The 15,636-nt window shown below is 41.1% G+C and overlaps 4 non-coding genes across 4 annotated transcripts; 3 read left to right on the top strand and 1 right to left on the bottom strand.

Annotated features, from left to right (window-relative positions):
* The first annotated feature begins 6,797 nt into the window (after positions 1-6,797).
* On the top strand, positions 6,798-6,902 carry LOC129543935 (U6 spliceosomal RNA). Its single transcript, XR_008683389.2, has one exon. It is a non-coding gene; the product is annotated as a U6 spliceosomal RNA (small nuclear RNA).
* Positions 6,903-10,973: 4,071 nt separating this feature from the next.
* Positions 10,974-11,047, top strand: TRNAT-AGU (transfer RNA threonine (anticodon AGU)). The gene has a single exon. It is a non-coding gene; the product is annotated as a tRNA-Thr (tRNA).
* Positions 11,048-11,800: 753 nt separating this feature from the next.
* On the bottom strand, positions 11,801-11,873 carry TRNAF-GAA (transfer RNA phenylalanine (anticodon GAA)). Its single transcript has one exon. It is a non-coding gene; the product is annotated as a tRNA-Phe (tRNA).
* Positions 11,874-12,557: 684 nt separating this feature from the next.
* TRNAA-UGC (transfer RNA alanine (anticodon UGC)) lies at positions 12,558-12,629 on the top strand. Its single transcript has one exon. It is a non-coding gene; the product is annotated as a tRNA-Ala (tRNA).
* Positions 12,630-15,636: the final 3,007 nt, after the last annotated feature.

Here is a 15,636-nt window from a genome sequence, read left to right as displayed (position 1 = left end):
AGAGGGACTTCTCGTGTGACAATCATCTGGCCCTAACTAAGATGGCCCTGGGGAAATTTGTCACTCATAACTCTGTCCACCTTTTATTTTGTAATTGGAGAACGTTGCTTTACAAAGTTGTGTGGGTTTCTGCTATACAAGGAGGGGAATCAGTCATAATTATCTATGTTTCCCCTCCCTCTTGATCCTTCCTTCCCCCCCCCCCCCCCACCGCCACCACTCTCCCCAGGTAATCACAGAGCGCCAGGCTGGGCCCCCTGTGTTATATAGCAATGCCTCACTGCTGCTGCTGCTAAGTCACTTCAGTCGTGTCCGACTCTGTCCGGCCCCATTGACAGCAGCCCACTAGGTTCCCCCGTCCCTGGGATTCTCCAGGTAAGAACACTGGAGTGGGTTGCCATTTCCTTCTCCAAGCTATCCATTTTACACACAAGAGTACGTATATGTCAATGCTACTTTCTCAGTTCCTCCCATCCTCTCCTTGCCCCGCTGTGTCTATAAGTCCACTCTCTACATCTGCGTCTCCATTCCTTCCCTGCAAATAGGTTCATCAGTACCATTTTTCTAGATTCCATACATATATTAATATTTGATATCTGTTTTTCTGTTTCAGATTTGTCCACCTTTTAAAACCATCCACTATAGTCACTGTGAAATCACTCCTATGTTGACTAAGGTCTTTACTACACAAAAAGTACCTACTGGGGAAAATTAGCATTCAGAGAGCAGGAAAATCACTCAGACTATGCCCCCACCTCATCTTTCATCAAACTAGCTTCAGGAATCAGTTCAATGGCGTTTTCCCTGGATTTGGAGAAAGTTTAAAATTAAGAAGCTGGAAAATCTGAAGTGAACTTGCCCTAGTACTTTGGGGAACACAATTCCTCCTCTGGCATGAAGAACACAGGATTCTCCAGTGGTGAGATGAAGGACAGACTGGCTGCATAATTTCCTGGACACAAGGCCCTCTGAAATGCACTGATCACAGACATGTGATGTCATCATGGCTGGCCATGATGACAGGTATAGAAGCGAATGCCCAGCCAAAGAGGCAAGCCACTCTCTTGTGTCCTTGCCCTCTTCTAAGAGACTCAGAATGGATGTTCACCAGAGTCAGGTTTGAGATGAGAAGGCAGGAGATGCTCACTATGCAGACTTGATAAACCGTCCTGGCCTGTTTGGATCCCAAAAGGAAAGATGTAAAAAGAGTACAGGGAAACCTCTTTCTCCTTCTACTTGTCCTGTCTACTTGCTGGGTATGCTTGGGAGAGCGTTACCTTTTGAAAATGTTGCTAATGCAGATACACTGCTGGAGTCCTAAGCACTTACGGAAACATCAAAGAACACAGATTTAGGACACTAGTGTTCAGAGATTTAGGACAGTTGCTACGTACTTGTGGGACAATTCTACCTGTTCTTACAAGTAGTTTAACTTTGTGGTCCTATTAAAGATTTTGATGAATCAACATGAATTTGATCATACAATCCAGTTTACGAAGTAAAATAGCTTTTGTGTCTCACTTAAATCTGGGGAGGGGCAGGTGAGTGTTGTAGAGGGAGACTTGAGTGCAAAGCAAGATATTTGAGAGAAAGAAAAAGGTTATTCTTAGTCACAAAAGAGGTGAATGGTTTGATTTGTGTTAAAATTAATGTTTTTTTTTTGCAGACAATTGGCTACGTGCAAGAAACCACACTGTCACATAAAGTGATTGGCCACTGTAAAAGTTTTATGTCAGGAGTCTGGGAACCTTGCATCTCTCCTGCCTCAAACATTTGGACATTGACCAGATGCACAAAATTGCCAGTTGTCCTCTGAATTAACTTAGGGGGCACATTCCACCCAAGGTAAATATTTTCATGCAAGAAGCACCCTATCAAGCTATCCATGCCATTGTGAAGTCACCTTCACCAGGAAAGACACTCCTTCCACTTTCTCAAAGAGACTTGAGACTCACTCTGTCTGCCCATCCCTTGTATCTGGTGATTCAGTCAAACATGTTCTAGGACCACAATCGTGAAACCAGGATAATTGAATTGTTTTAAAGACTTTTCCTTCCAGCAGAGGCATAGTTACTGCTTACAGATCCTGTCTGGAGCATCCTCACTCTGATATGCAAACCTTCCCAATAAAACTTTCTCTGGCACCGTATTTTCCCCTGATCCTGTCACCACTCCGCCATTGTCATTTCCTTCCCTTGGACTGCAGAATTTAGCCTCTGGCTCAGGCTTCTCCACTTCAAAAGCCCTCACTATTATCAATGATTCCAGCCTTTTAACTGTTGCTCTATATTGAATACATGCACACATGAGAGTGCCATAGAAATCCACTGGTTTCCCAGGTTTTAAGTAAGTGCCATTTTATAAAAATCCCCTGGATCACTAATGTTATTATGACAAACATTAAATATCTACTCCTGTTGACCTTTTCTACCTTCAGAGAAGGCAATGGCACCCCGCTCCGGTACTCTTGCCTGGAGAATCCCATGGACGGAGGAGCCTGGTAGACTGCAGTCCATGGGGTCGCGAAGAGTAGGACACGACTGAGCGACTTCACTGTCACTTTTCACTTTCATGCATTGGAGAAGGAAATGGCAACCCACTCCAGTGTTCTTGCCTGGAGGATCCCAGGGACAGGGGAGCCTGGTGGGCTGCCATCTATGGGGTCGCACAGAGTCAGACACGACTGAAGCGACTTAGCAGCAGCAGCAGCATTGACCTTTTACTGTTCATACTGTTCACGGGCTTCTCAAGGCAAGAATACTGAAGCGGTTTGCCCTTCCCTTCTCCAGCAAGTCCTCCGTCCATGGAATTCTCCAGGCAAGAATACTGGAATGGGTTGCCATTACCTTTTCCAGGGAATCTTCCTGACCCAGGGATCGAACCTGGTTCTCCTGCACTGTAGGCAGATTCTTTACCAACTAAGCTACACACTAACAAAGTAATGCTCAAGATTCTCCAAACCAGATTTCAACAGTACCGTGAACTAGAATTTCCAGATGTTCAAGCTGGATTTAGAAAAGGCAGAGGAACCAGAGATCAAATTGCTAACACCCGTTGGATCATCGAAAAAGCAAGAGAGTTCCAGAAAAACATCTACTTCTGCTTTATTGACTATGCCAAAGCCTTTGACTGTGTGGATCACAACAAACTGGAAAATTCTTCAAGAGATGGGAATACCAGATCACCTTATCTGCCTCCTGAGAAATCTGTATGCAGGTCAGGAAGCAACAGTTAGAACTGGACCTGGGAAATCGGGAAAGAATTACGTCAAGGCTATATATTGTCACCCTGCTTATTTAACTCATATGCAGAGTACATCATGCAAAATGTCGGGCTGGATGAAGCACAAACTGGAATCAAGATTGCCAGGAGAAATATCAATAACCTCAGATATGCAGATGACACCACCCTTATGGCAGAAAGCAAAGAAGAACTAAAGAGACCCTTGGTAGAAGTGAAAGAGAAGATTGAAAAAGTTGGCTTAAAACTCAACATTCAGAAAACAAAGATCATGGCATCTGGTCCCAACACTTCAAGGAAAATAAATGGGGAAATAATGGAAATAGTGACAGACTTTATTTTCTTGTGCTCCAAAATAACTGCAGATGGTAACTGCAGCCATGAAATTAAAAGACACTTGCTCCTTGGAAGAAAAGTTATGACCAACCTAGACAGCATATTAAAAAGCATTATTTTGCCAACCAAAGTCCGTCTAGTCAAAGCTATGGTTTTTCCAGTAGCCATGGATGGAGTGAGAGTTGGATTATAAAGAAAAGTGAGCACCCGAAGAATTGATCCTTTTGAACTGTGGCTTGGAGAAGACTCTTGAGAGTCCCTTGGACTGCAAGGAGATCCAACCAGTCAATCCAAAAGGAAATCAGTCCTGAATATTCATTGGAAGGACTGATGCTGAAGCTGAAACTCTAATAGTTTGGCCACCTGATACAAAGAGTGGGCTCATTTGAAAAGACCCTGATGCTGGTAAAGGTTGAAGGCAGGAGGAGAAGGGGACGATAGAGGATGAGATGGTTGGATGGCATCACTGACTCAATGGATATGAGTCTGAGTAAACTCTGGGAGTTGGTGATGGACAGAGAGGCCTGGAGTGCTGCAGTCCATCGAGTCACAAAGAGTTAGACATGACTGAGCGAATGAACTGAGCTTAACTGATTGATCTTTTAATTCAATCTTCCTTCCAAACTCTTTTTTTTTGAATTTATTTCATTTTATGATGTTAATACTACTTATGTTTTAAGTATGTTGATAGTTTAGTCACTTTGCAGTGGCTTCAATCTGATCTATTTTGGTGTATGGAAGTCCATGTTACTGAGCTATACACGACTTCCATTCTGTCACTGTGGCCATTCTTTTCATAATTCCACTGGAAAAAGACAGTAATGGCAAAGGAGAAGCTAAGCTTCCAAACATCAACAGAATTGGTTATCTTGTCCAACTGTCTATTAAGATCCCCTTCTTAGGAGGTTTCTCTTGGAGAACATTTACATGGAAAATAAATATCCTTAGACCCTGCTGCTGCTGTGCTGCTGCTAAGTCACTTCAGTCATGTCCGACTCTGTGTGACCCCATAGACAGCAGCCCACCAGGCTCCCCCGTCCCTGGGATTCTCCAGGCAAGAACACTGGAGTGGGTTGCCATTTCCTTCTCCAATGCATGAAAGTGAAAAGTTAAAAGTGAAGTCCCTCAGTCGTGTCTGACCCTCAGTGACACCATGGACTTCAGCCTTCCAGGCTCCTCTGTCCATGGGATTTTCCAGGCAAGAGTACTGGAGTGGGGTGCCATTGCCTTCTCCTTAGACCCTGCACATTTAGTAAAATCTATCCATCTGTCTGAGGAGCCTGAGGGCTACAGTTCATGGGGTTGCAAAAATCAGAACATGACTGAGTGACTGAGCACATCCGTCTGTCTCTTTCCCAAACCTCTCTGTCCTCACTTTTCAGCAATTTTCCTTCCAAGCACCAGTCAGCCCGTCAGACTATTAGTCACCTGTCATGAATTAGTGTGGATCCCTATGCTACAGCTACCCTTTCAAATAAAATGAACAGTTGCATGCCCTGTGTGAAATCAGGCCCGCTGGGAGGACTGACTTCACCACTGGCCTCCAAAATTCAAAGAGGCCCACCAGGCTTACCTTTCTCACAAGTTTTAAAACCTTTTTCTGTTCCCTTCATAATTTCACCACTACCAGTCATAGCATAATGCAGTAGATTGTAATGGTTTGTTTGTTTAAACTCTCACAAAAAAGTCTCACCTGAGGTTTTTCCACATAGACTGTTCATGCAGATTATGTCTTCACTCACTTAAAAATGACATTGCCTCCTTGAATAAACAGCTGAATAATGTCAGTAACATCTGTAGACTGACTCATCAAGAGACAATGAAAATGATACATCATTTGCCTTCTTTTTAAAATGAACCCTTGATTTTTGCTTCCACTGTTCTCAGTTCTCAATCAACTATTTTTACCCAAAGATTAGTGGTCTTAAGTTTGTTTTCTCTAGGCATATTTCTTTCGGATACTATAAGTAAACACTTTAATTTCTTTGCCATGGTAAATGGGTTTCCTCGCAAGATTTTCGAAGGAGCCAATCAGAGACTGACTTGATTGCAACCTCATTTTCATTAAAAACATTCTTGTGTCATTTCAAATTTTCTAATTTTTGTGACAGTTGGAGTATGGTGATGAGTGTTTAGTAGTCTGGCAATGCTGTTGTATACTGTGTTCTTTTAGCAAATTTATAGCATCACTGGATAACATTTCTCACCATTTTTGGAGGTTATGTAAGAGTATGGATCAAAAAAGAAGAGAAAAATGAGGGATTCTCCAAAATATTGCCTATAGGTTCCATTACTTCTGAACAGTGTCTACAGGATACAGAGGAGCAGAAAGGCTTTCCACTGAATCTCTCCCTAACACCTCTCTTTAAAAATCTCCATTTGTACTTATTCATCCTTGCTGCCAGGAATTGTATCCAACTGGCATACATGGAAAATAGTATATTCCAAGTCTTTCTGGGTGGGCAAATATATTGGCCAACCATGCTTTACGAACTTGAACCCTTCCAAAAACTAAAGTTGACAATCTAAACATTGGAAAAGAAAGGTCAGAGACCCTTTCTTTTTCAGGTGGCTGAAATAGCTCAGCTGGGAGAGAGTTAGACTGAAGGTCTTAAAGATCCCTTGTTCAACCCCAGGTTTTGGCAAGCTCAGTGTTTTAGTGAATTCCGAGGGTGATTTGTCTTCCTGTGGGAAAGGAGTAGATGCTCACTGGGATGATGCTCAGGACACCCTAATTCCTGCAGTATGTTAAAGCCTAGAACACAATGCAGTATCATGGTTCCCAGTGTCATGGGAAGCCTGGCGTGCTGCAGTGCATGCGGGCATGAAAGAGTCGGGTATGACTTAGACTGAACAAGTGTCATGGTTCAGCCAAAGGAGTTCACTGTTGAGGTCAGCTTTTATTGTTTTTAAATGATGTGCAACTATTGCTAATTTTTTAAAATAATAAAATATTATGTGTGTGACACTAAAAAACTTGAGGAATCATCACTGTGTGACTGCAATGTGTAGTGTGCACAGCAGCAGTGGGAATTGCCATGTACCATCTCTATTACAACTACTCTACATTTTAGCCTAAAAACAGCCATAGATGATGTGTAAATGAATGAGGTTGTTGTGTTCAAATAAAACTTTATATGTGAATACCTAAATTTGAATTTCATATAAGGCTCATGTGTCACGAAATACTATTGTATTTTCGATCTTTTGAAATAAAAAATGTTGCTCTTTCAGCAGCACACATAAAACTGGAATGATATAGAGAAAGTGAGCATGGCCCATTGCACAAGGATGACATACAAATTCGGGAAATGTTCCAAAACCATTCTTAGCTCACAGGCGATAGTTTACCAACCACTAGCATAAAGGATCTTATTGCAAACACTCAGAACTTTAAGAGCAGACAAGATTTCAGTTGCTTTCTACCAGTTAAAAATAACTGGAGTCATATCCCGACACCACCAATAACTGGAGAATAAGTAAAAACGATCCAATCAAATCCCTAGGGATTTGAACACTGGTTCCCTAACTAAAGCTTTGAAAGCTTAACTAGTGAACCACCCAAACATAGACCTAGCTATGGATATATAATCAATTAACTCATTTGGTAGATTTTGTCCTAGTTGCAAATCTCCTCTGCATTCTCTTCATTGCAGAGAAAACTCCTTTTGGAAAAAAAGAAGAAGAAGAAAAGGAAAAAAAACACCCCAAAACTCTGTAATAGCTAGCTCTCAGGAATACTTTGTTTTTCTCCTCCTTTCTTTCTGTCTTCTGTGTCTTTAAGAATCAGAGCTGTAGCATCTGCTTGAAAAAGTCACTGCAAGGTTTGTAGACATAGTTCCTGGCTGGAGGTGTATCCTTTCATCGTAATTATTGTGAATCCATCCTTTGTGTCTAATTTCCCCACATGCAGTTAAATTCTCAAGGAAGCACACTACTCTTTCTCACATCCTTCTGCATTATGTTTTTTTCATTTTATTTGCAGTCTGTGTAGGCAGAGGAGAATAAAATGGAAGGACGGAGCCCTTGAAGACTCAAGGGTATGCTCCATAATGGGCTTCTCTGTGTTGGTGGATGCAAGTGCTACTCACGCATCCCTTGGCACGCAGCCCTTAGAGCCCATCAACTTTGGGAAGACTGAGTGTAACTATATCCTTTCATTTGGGCTGCAGTGCCCCTTCTCATGATGTAGCTATAGGATCAGACTTAGAGTAGGAGGTTCAGAAATAAAGGAGCTGCACAGACTAAACTCTATTCTGCCAACTATTAGGTCCTCGAAGACATCCAGAAAAGGAAGCAAGGTAATTAGTCATGAAATTTTTCTTGAAAGCCACGTGTCTGGGTGGATGTAATTGAGTTGTGGAGAGATCACAGAGCATGGAAGATGTCTGAGGTTTAAGGCTCCCCCTGCCCCTCCAAGTCTGAGGGCTTCCCCAGTGGCTCAGTGCTACTGCTAATACAGGAGATACAGGAGATGTGGGCTCAATCCCTGGATCAGGAAGATCCCCTGGAGTAGGAAATGACAACCCACTCCAGTATTCTTGTCTGGAAAATCCCATAGACAGAGGAGACTGGTTGGCTAAAGTCCATGGGGTAGCAAAGAGTCAGACACAACTGAGCATGAGAACCATGTCCAAGCCTCTCTTTTCTTTCTTACTTTTGATTTTGCATTTTTTTACTCATCTTTTTCTGCTCACATTCAAGGGAGACTATCTAATTTAGTTGCTTGCTTTAAGTACTCAAGCATTTCTATTCCAAGGGCTTTGGAATCCATGACCAAACCTGATTGTGTCAGCACAAGGAAAGCTGGGTGGAATGAGACAACAAAGGAAGATACTGTTCATCCAGGGCAGTAATCATACCAAACCCACATTCACAAACCAGTTTTTGATTCATTTGCAAAAACAATTGAAAGAAGAGTGGAAAGAGAAAAAAAAAAAAAAAAGAAGACCATGCACAATTTTCTACCCCAATTTTCTCAATTGTCTTTCTCAAGAAACAGGTTGCAGACTGAGGAGCAGAAAGCCTGCCCACTAATTTTCTTCCATTCTCTCCTTTTCTTCCAAGCTCTGCTGAGGGCAACTCAGTACAGTCACCAGACATTGAAGTCTATAGATCTGAGTTCTATCTGCATGAATAGACACTGCACAATAAACCCACTTCTTACAAGGATGCTGTTGCTATCTAAACCTCAATTTATTAAAATGAGTATTCGGATCAGTGAATGCAGAGTTTTCTAATGTGACTGAAATAGATAGATTCTGAGATCCGACTGAGTACTTGGATCTGTTGCTAGAGTTTGGTGATGGTCAAATTTAGTCAATAACTCTTTCCTAATTCATGTGTAGAAGTTGTTTGACCACAGACACTGTCCTCCATCCTTGAAGTGACTTGTCTAGAGGACTGAAATAGGGAGGATGGGAATTTCACGCTTTCAAATCTTTGTCATCATATATACATATATTAAGGAAACCTTGCCTGGTACACCTCAGATAATCACACAGAAAACACTAGAGAAGTCAGCAGCTAAAGGCAGAAGGCTTTGCAGAGCAGGAGAATGGTCATCATCAGCTGCATAGACAAAAGTGATCCCATCTCTGAGATTTCAGCTGTTTAATTTTATTCTTTCTAACTTCTGTGTCATCTTTCCCAGTATTGCATTCTTGGAGGGAAAGGAATTGGATGGATTTGTTCTCACTGCCAACCCTACTCTGCCGTCCCATATTTGCTCTTAAAATTTTCCCTCCTTCAAAGGATAACGAAGAATAGGTGCAGATGTGAAGTTTTGTTCTGATACTGTTTGGAACAAAACTCACAAGATGAAGCCTGTAGCAAGAACTGAGAACAAACTCAGAATGTGATAGAGCATGTGCTACAGCCGGAACTTCTGATTCAGCCTATGTGAGACTCCACTCCAGGACGCCCAGTGGAGTTGAGCTCATTCATTCATGTCAAGGCAAGAAACTGTTGAAAACTACAATTTCTGTTGCAAAATTCTAAGACAACAAATCAGCTAACTTAAAAACAAAAAAAAAAAGACAATTCTTTGGCCAGGTAAAGAAGATGCCAACAGAATGAATTATAATACCTCACTGACAAGGAGATCAAACCAGTCGATTCCAAAGGAAATCATTCCTGAATATTCATTGGAGGGACTGATGCCGAAGTTAAAACTCCAATACTTTGGCCACCTGATGTGAAGAACTGACTCACTGGGAAAGACCCTGATACTGGGAAAGATTGAAGGCAGGAGGAGAAGGGGACGACAGAGGATGAGATGGTTGGATGGCCTCACTGACTGGTTGGACATGAGTTTGAGCAAGCTGGGGAAGTTGGTGATGGACAGGGAAGCCTGGCGTGCTGCAGTCCATGGGGTCGCAAAGAGTCGGACACGATTGAGCGGCTGAACTGAACTGACAGTTTTAGAATCTGATATCTGTGTAACAGATCCAATATAAAAAAGTTTTATGGAACCTTTAACTAGCTTTGAATGCTGGTGGTTACCGTCCAAGGAAGTTAGTGCTAAACTTCTGGAATCAAAGCTCTTTATTCTATTTTCATCATGTGCAAGTTATCTTCATTTCCCTCCCTGCTCAAAATTTTGTAATTCTCTCTCTGTCTCATTACTATTGTTTCTAAACCAAGCCTGGTTATTGTAAATGTGATATACTGTGGTAAATTCCCCAGCCTCTGTTGCCTACCTTTCTTCAGGACTCCAGGAGTCGTTCTGCCCAACCTCCCCTTTCCTAACCTACCCCTTCCAGATGAAACTTGTCACCAGGTTGCCTTTCTTGCACGCACTCTACCTTCTAGATCAATGGCGGTTCTTTAGCCTAGCTGGCCATCAATATAATCTGAAGAAGATTTTGAATTACAAAGATTCCTGCCTTATTTTCACTTCATTCAGGAGTTGCATGGTGGCTCCAAGAATCTATAATTTCATCAAGTTCTCAAGCCATTTTCCAGGTCTGGGTACTACTGACGTTAGTCCATAGCATTTATGTAATTTTTCTCTCAACCTTGGAAGATTGCTTATGGTTGACTTTGCTATTATCCTAACATTAATGTTAATATATTTAAATTGTATCTATTAATAATATATTAAGCATATATCAAGTAATATTGATATATTTTCATATATGTTTTCCAGAGAAAGTTAGGGACCTTGCACAGGTAAGAAAGGTCGGAATGAAACTTCAAAGTAAAACAGAAGATAAAATGACTTAGGATTACGTTAAAAATTAAAGAAAAAAATCTTAAACTCTTATCTCCCTTTCTTCCCCTCAATCTTCTTAAAAAGAGACGAATATATCGTACTCACCTCAGACCCTATTCTGAAACACATTAATACGTAAGCATTCTCTGACAGAAGACAATCAGACAGGGGTTACGGCGTGGGCTCCGTGGCTTAGTTGGTTAAAGCGCCTGTCTAGTAAACAGGAGATCCTGGGTTCGAATCCCAGCGGGGCCTTCCTTGTTGTGACCTAGGCGTTTCTCCAGGTGTACCTATTGCTCTTTTTTTTTTTTTTCCTGTTGCTCTTAAAATTCGGTTTTGGCAGGTTTTTTCCCCCTACTTTCAATCTCCTTCCACCCTCCAGCTTTGGACATAATAGGTAGTTTCCAAAGGTCTTGGAAACAAAATGGAACTGATTTTGGTACATCCGCACGATCCCGGGCTGTATTAAGAAAGCAAAGCGCAGGACCATGATTTTAGTACACTGCCCATTTTCTTGATGTTTCCTTTTGGATATACAAACCACATCTTGCCTCGGGATTTTTCTTGCAATGTTATCTCAGGTATTCCAATCCTAATTTTATGTAAAAGTTAGGGCCAGGTACATATGTATGGGACAAGAGCAAAATGAAAATATAGGCTCCCTTACTCAAAAAACAGGGGAAAGTTACCAGCAAAGATAGTAAAACATAAATTTAGCTTTCTTTTTTCTTCACTCTCTCCACCTTTTATGGTATCTTTAAATTTGCTGCTTGATGTCGCTATAATTAAGCAAAATTAGCACATAAATTATAAGCATGAACTTTACTATCCATCTTGCACACCAAAACCCACAGAGCATTACAATCGCTGTGCGCACAAAGGAGAAGCATCTGGCCACTTTCACTGTGGGTATTTCCCTTGCTCAAGCTCATCGAACGTCAAGTACAAGATAGGGAGGTTTTAGAATGGCTTCGTCCTCTCGGATATAAACTATAAAACACTTAGGGCTGCCGAAACCCGGGATCGAACCAGGGACCTTTAGATCTTCAGTCTAACGCTCTCCCAACTGAGCTATTTCGGCTCCGCGGAAATGAGTTTTCCAAACATCTACTTTTTCAAAATTGAGATTATTTTTCTACCCGTTTTTTAGAATGTTTCAGGCTTCGCAAGTGTTGTTAATGGTCTACAGTATTTACCCACCCAAAAACTTTGGAATGTCTTCTGTGTATGGCACTTGCTTTCAGTTCCTGGTGATGTGGGGTGGTAGGAGAAAGTGAGAGACAGGAAAGTCATAGGGATTCGTTGGGAAATTTTCTGCTCCTCTGACACGGCTCAGAATATTACATGAAAATATTTTTTAAAATTTCTTAGAGTTCCTTATTTTTTTCTTCTTTTTGTTCATTCTTGTATAATCTTCAAAGATGCTGAAAAAGAGATTAATTTTTGTTGATGTGGGATCAGTTTTCTGGTGATGATTTCTAGAGAGCCGGGTGCTGTCTTTTACGCTATTCCGTCTACTCTGCCGTAGTCTTTTGGCCGAGGTCTGACCCGGCTGAGAAGAAACTAAGAGCAGGAATAGTAACAGTTCGGATTCAGAATTACTATTCTTGGGCAAAAACCATTCATCAAAAAACAAAAAACTGATTTAAAAATTGTAGAAGTCGCCGAGTTAGCAGAATAGATTTTCTGACAAAATAGTCTTGCCAAAGAATACAGAAAATGGGTTTATTTCCTAATATATGGAAATAAAACATGGTTGATAAAGGGGGATGTAGCTCAGTGGTAGAGCGCATGCTTTGCATGTATGAGGCCCCGGGTTCAATCCCCGGCATCTCCATTCTTTTCCCCTTGCTCTTTAAGGTACGTTATATATGTTCCTTCAGTCCTGCGGACTCTGCTCTCCTACTTTTCCACCTTTCCTTACTTTTCCCCCCCTCACATGGAAAGTAAATATTGTTGCTAGAACAGCAGAAGGAAGAAACAAGAGAAGAAAACAAACAAACAAAAGGATAGTCTTATTCCACATCCAGGAATGTCACCAATTTAACCAGCTTTTTCACCTGGACTATCTTAACAATACAACTTAAGAGAAGGAAGATCCAAAGTAAGATGGGGGGAGGGGAGCGGAAAGAAACCCATGTGCAATTTAGTTAGCCTGAATAATCCTAAAGATAGTAGTCATGAGAAAAATGACGGTGCTGTGCTCAGGATTCCAACCATTCCTGGAAAAAACACTTTGGACTGCAAACCGAATGCCTTAGATAGACAATTATTCCTGAACTTTTATCATATGCTTGGAAGAGAACACATGAATTCCAACGAGGGCTCCTGTTTCTCCAGTAAGAGCCTGGAAAAAGACAAAGATATTTCCACCACTGACCTGCTTTGATTTTGGAAACAAAGTGATGTTCATCCTCTGCCATTAGAGAACACCTGACTTAAAAATAAATTCAAGTAAAGGAGAAGTCTTGGCGTCTACAAAGTCAGCCAACTCTCTGTTTCCTTCCCATCCTTTCCACTAAATTCTCAAAGAGTTGAGAAACAGATACTCAGCAGCAGGTGTATGCTGTGGGGGCAGGAGACATTCCCTTTCAGTAAACCAGAGCCCGTGAACATTATTTCTGCTCAAAATTGTCCTTTAGGGACTGGTGGAATTGATGCTGTTTTATTTTACAGATGGCTTAAGAGATGTGCAGTTTCTGCAGAGATAATCACTTTACCTGAATGCTGATGGTAGAAAATGGGACTTTTACTGGTCTTCTTCTAAGGAAATTTTAGGACAGCAATAACCAGTTTAAACCAAAAATAGAGGATGAGATCAACCTAGATGCAGTCTCATGTATTATGCAGTCTCATGTATTAATAATAACCTCCTTATCTATTAGAACTTTTTTCAGCCATGTCATGATGGTTCAAACCTGTAGCCCCTGCAGTGGAAGCAGTCTTAACTGCTGAACTGCTAGGGAAATTCCATTACCTCCATGTCTTAATGTGTAGCTTTAAGTTCTCACTCTACCTGCTTTGGTGGGCCATCTACTCCTAGCCACAGAGATGTCCGAACCTGAGGTTCAGAGATGTCCACAGAATTCCAGCTTCAAGTTATATATATAATATGTGTAGGTAGACATCCTCAAGAGGCTATCTTGTAGGCATTTAAATTATGTTATGTACAAACCCCAACTCTATTTCCCCTTTATTGTCCCACCTTATGTTCCTTATGCAAAAATAAATCAGCAAACCAATAATAACCATAAACAGAATTCCCACCACTTTCTCTATTATTTACTAGCTTTGTGAAACACATCCATATCTACTTAAACCAATCTACTTGCAAGTCTTCCTAAGTGTTGGACTTCAAAAAGAACCCTAATCCTGTATTAGTCTATCAGCACCCACTAAGTTTCTCCCTTGCCTTTCATCATTCAATTCACTGTTTTATTTATCTAGCTGATCCTTGAAAGAACCTTGAAAGTTGCCTTCTTGTCTCAATTAGGACAGAGCAAAACATTGCTGAATTGTATACATTTATGCTTTCTCATTCTATAGCAGCCCTGGATTTGCCCCCTCAATACACTGCTTCTCAGAATCCAGTCAAAGCCAACAGCAGGATGTGAGAAGTGGAGCAACACCCTAACCTGCTCTGAGGACATTCCTGGAATAAAGCCAAGTTCCATCTGGCTTCTGTATAAAAGTTGAAAACAGTGTAGGGGAAAAAGAAAAATGACTCCTCAATAAGAATCAGGCAATCATCAGTTATAGAAGATTTACTAAAGTATAGGGTCTATGCGGTAGGTAGCTTACTAACAGAACATAAGCTAAGCATGTAGGGGAGTCCAGGGAATCTTGGACTCCATTATTGCTTTTCCCTTTCCTCATCAATACTGTATTTCAAGAATACATCCACCTTTCCCCATTTAAAAATTTTCTTTTATCATTTTTACCCCTTGCTCACATCCAAAGTAAATCCATTACCCAAAAGATTGCCTTTAAGCTGATCTATTTCAACTCTATGACTCTGACATCTATCAACCTAACTGCATCAGCACAAGTAACATAAGTGGAAATAAGAGAGTGAGCCCATGCCTCCTTTTGTTATATATCACAGTTTACCAAGGAACAGGCAAGAAAAAGAAAGATACAAAGGAAAGGGTAAGAGGCTCATAGTCAATTTTTACTAACAGATTCCTTTGTATTCTCAGCCGTGTCTGTGTCAATTGAAAGACTGAAGGCTGAGAAACAGAAAACCTACCCACTGATTTTTCTCTCCTCCCACTTCCCTCTCACATGGATTGTTGCTAGTAGTGGAAATTACCAAAGGCGGCAGGTCATCAGACCCCAACTTTCTCAAAGTGAGGGAACAAGGCAACAACATCTCTCAAGGGATGTCATGCTTTTCAGACTTTAAGTAGAGAAAATTATTAGTGATGACAGTAGAGACTTGGTCAACATAGCTCAGTTTAGAAGAGCTTTAAAGGTTTGGACTAAAATCGGGAATCTTTTCCCATGATTTGAAAAGCTCATAGTTTGTGTCAAACAAAGTCTCCTTCCTGTAACATGTCTCCCTGATACAAATGCTTCTGAATTCACTTGCTCAAGAAAAGGGCTTAGAAGGCTGAAACAAGAAAAATCAGAATCGAGTGTTTCCATCGTCCCTGCCTTCACCAATAAATACTTTGTCCAGTATTTTCAATAGATTAAATGAAAAGCTTCTTGGGTCACTTCCGTCAAAATCATACGAAACATCATGATAAAGATGTACAGTATAAGGCTTTGGACTAGTTATGGAAGCTGAAAGAACCCCCAGCGATTACTCTGCTCTTTCCTGCACGGTCATTTCTATTTGC

The sequence above is a fragment of the Moschus berezovskii genome, chromosome 23, assembly GCF_049115385.1.
Source record: "Moschus berezovskii isolate FMDL1 chromosome 23, NW_MosBer_1.0, whole genome shotgun sequence".
In the NCBI taxonomy this organism is placed as follows: domain Eukaryota; kingdom Metazoa; phylum Chordata; class Mammalia; order Artiodactyla; family Moschidae; genus Moschus; species Moschus berezovskii.
Note: the sequence above shows the minus strand (reverse complement) of the source record. Positions and strands in the feature narration are given on the sequence as shown.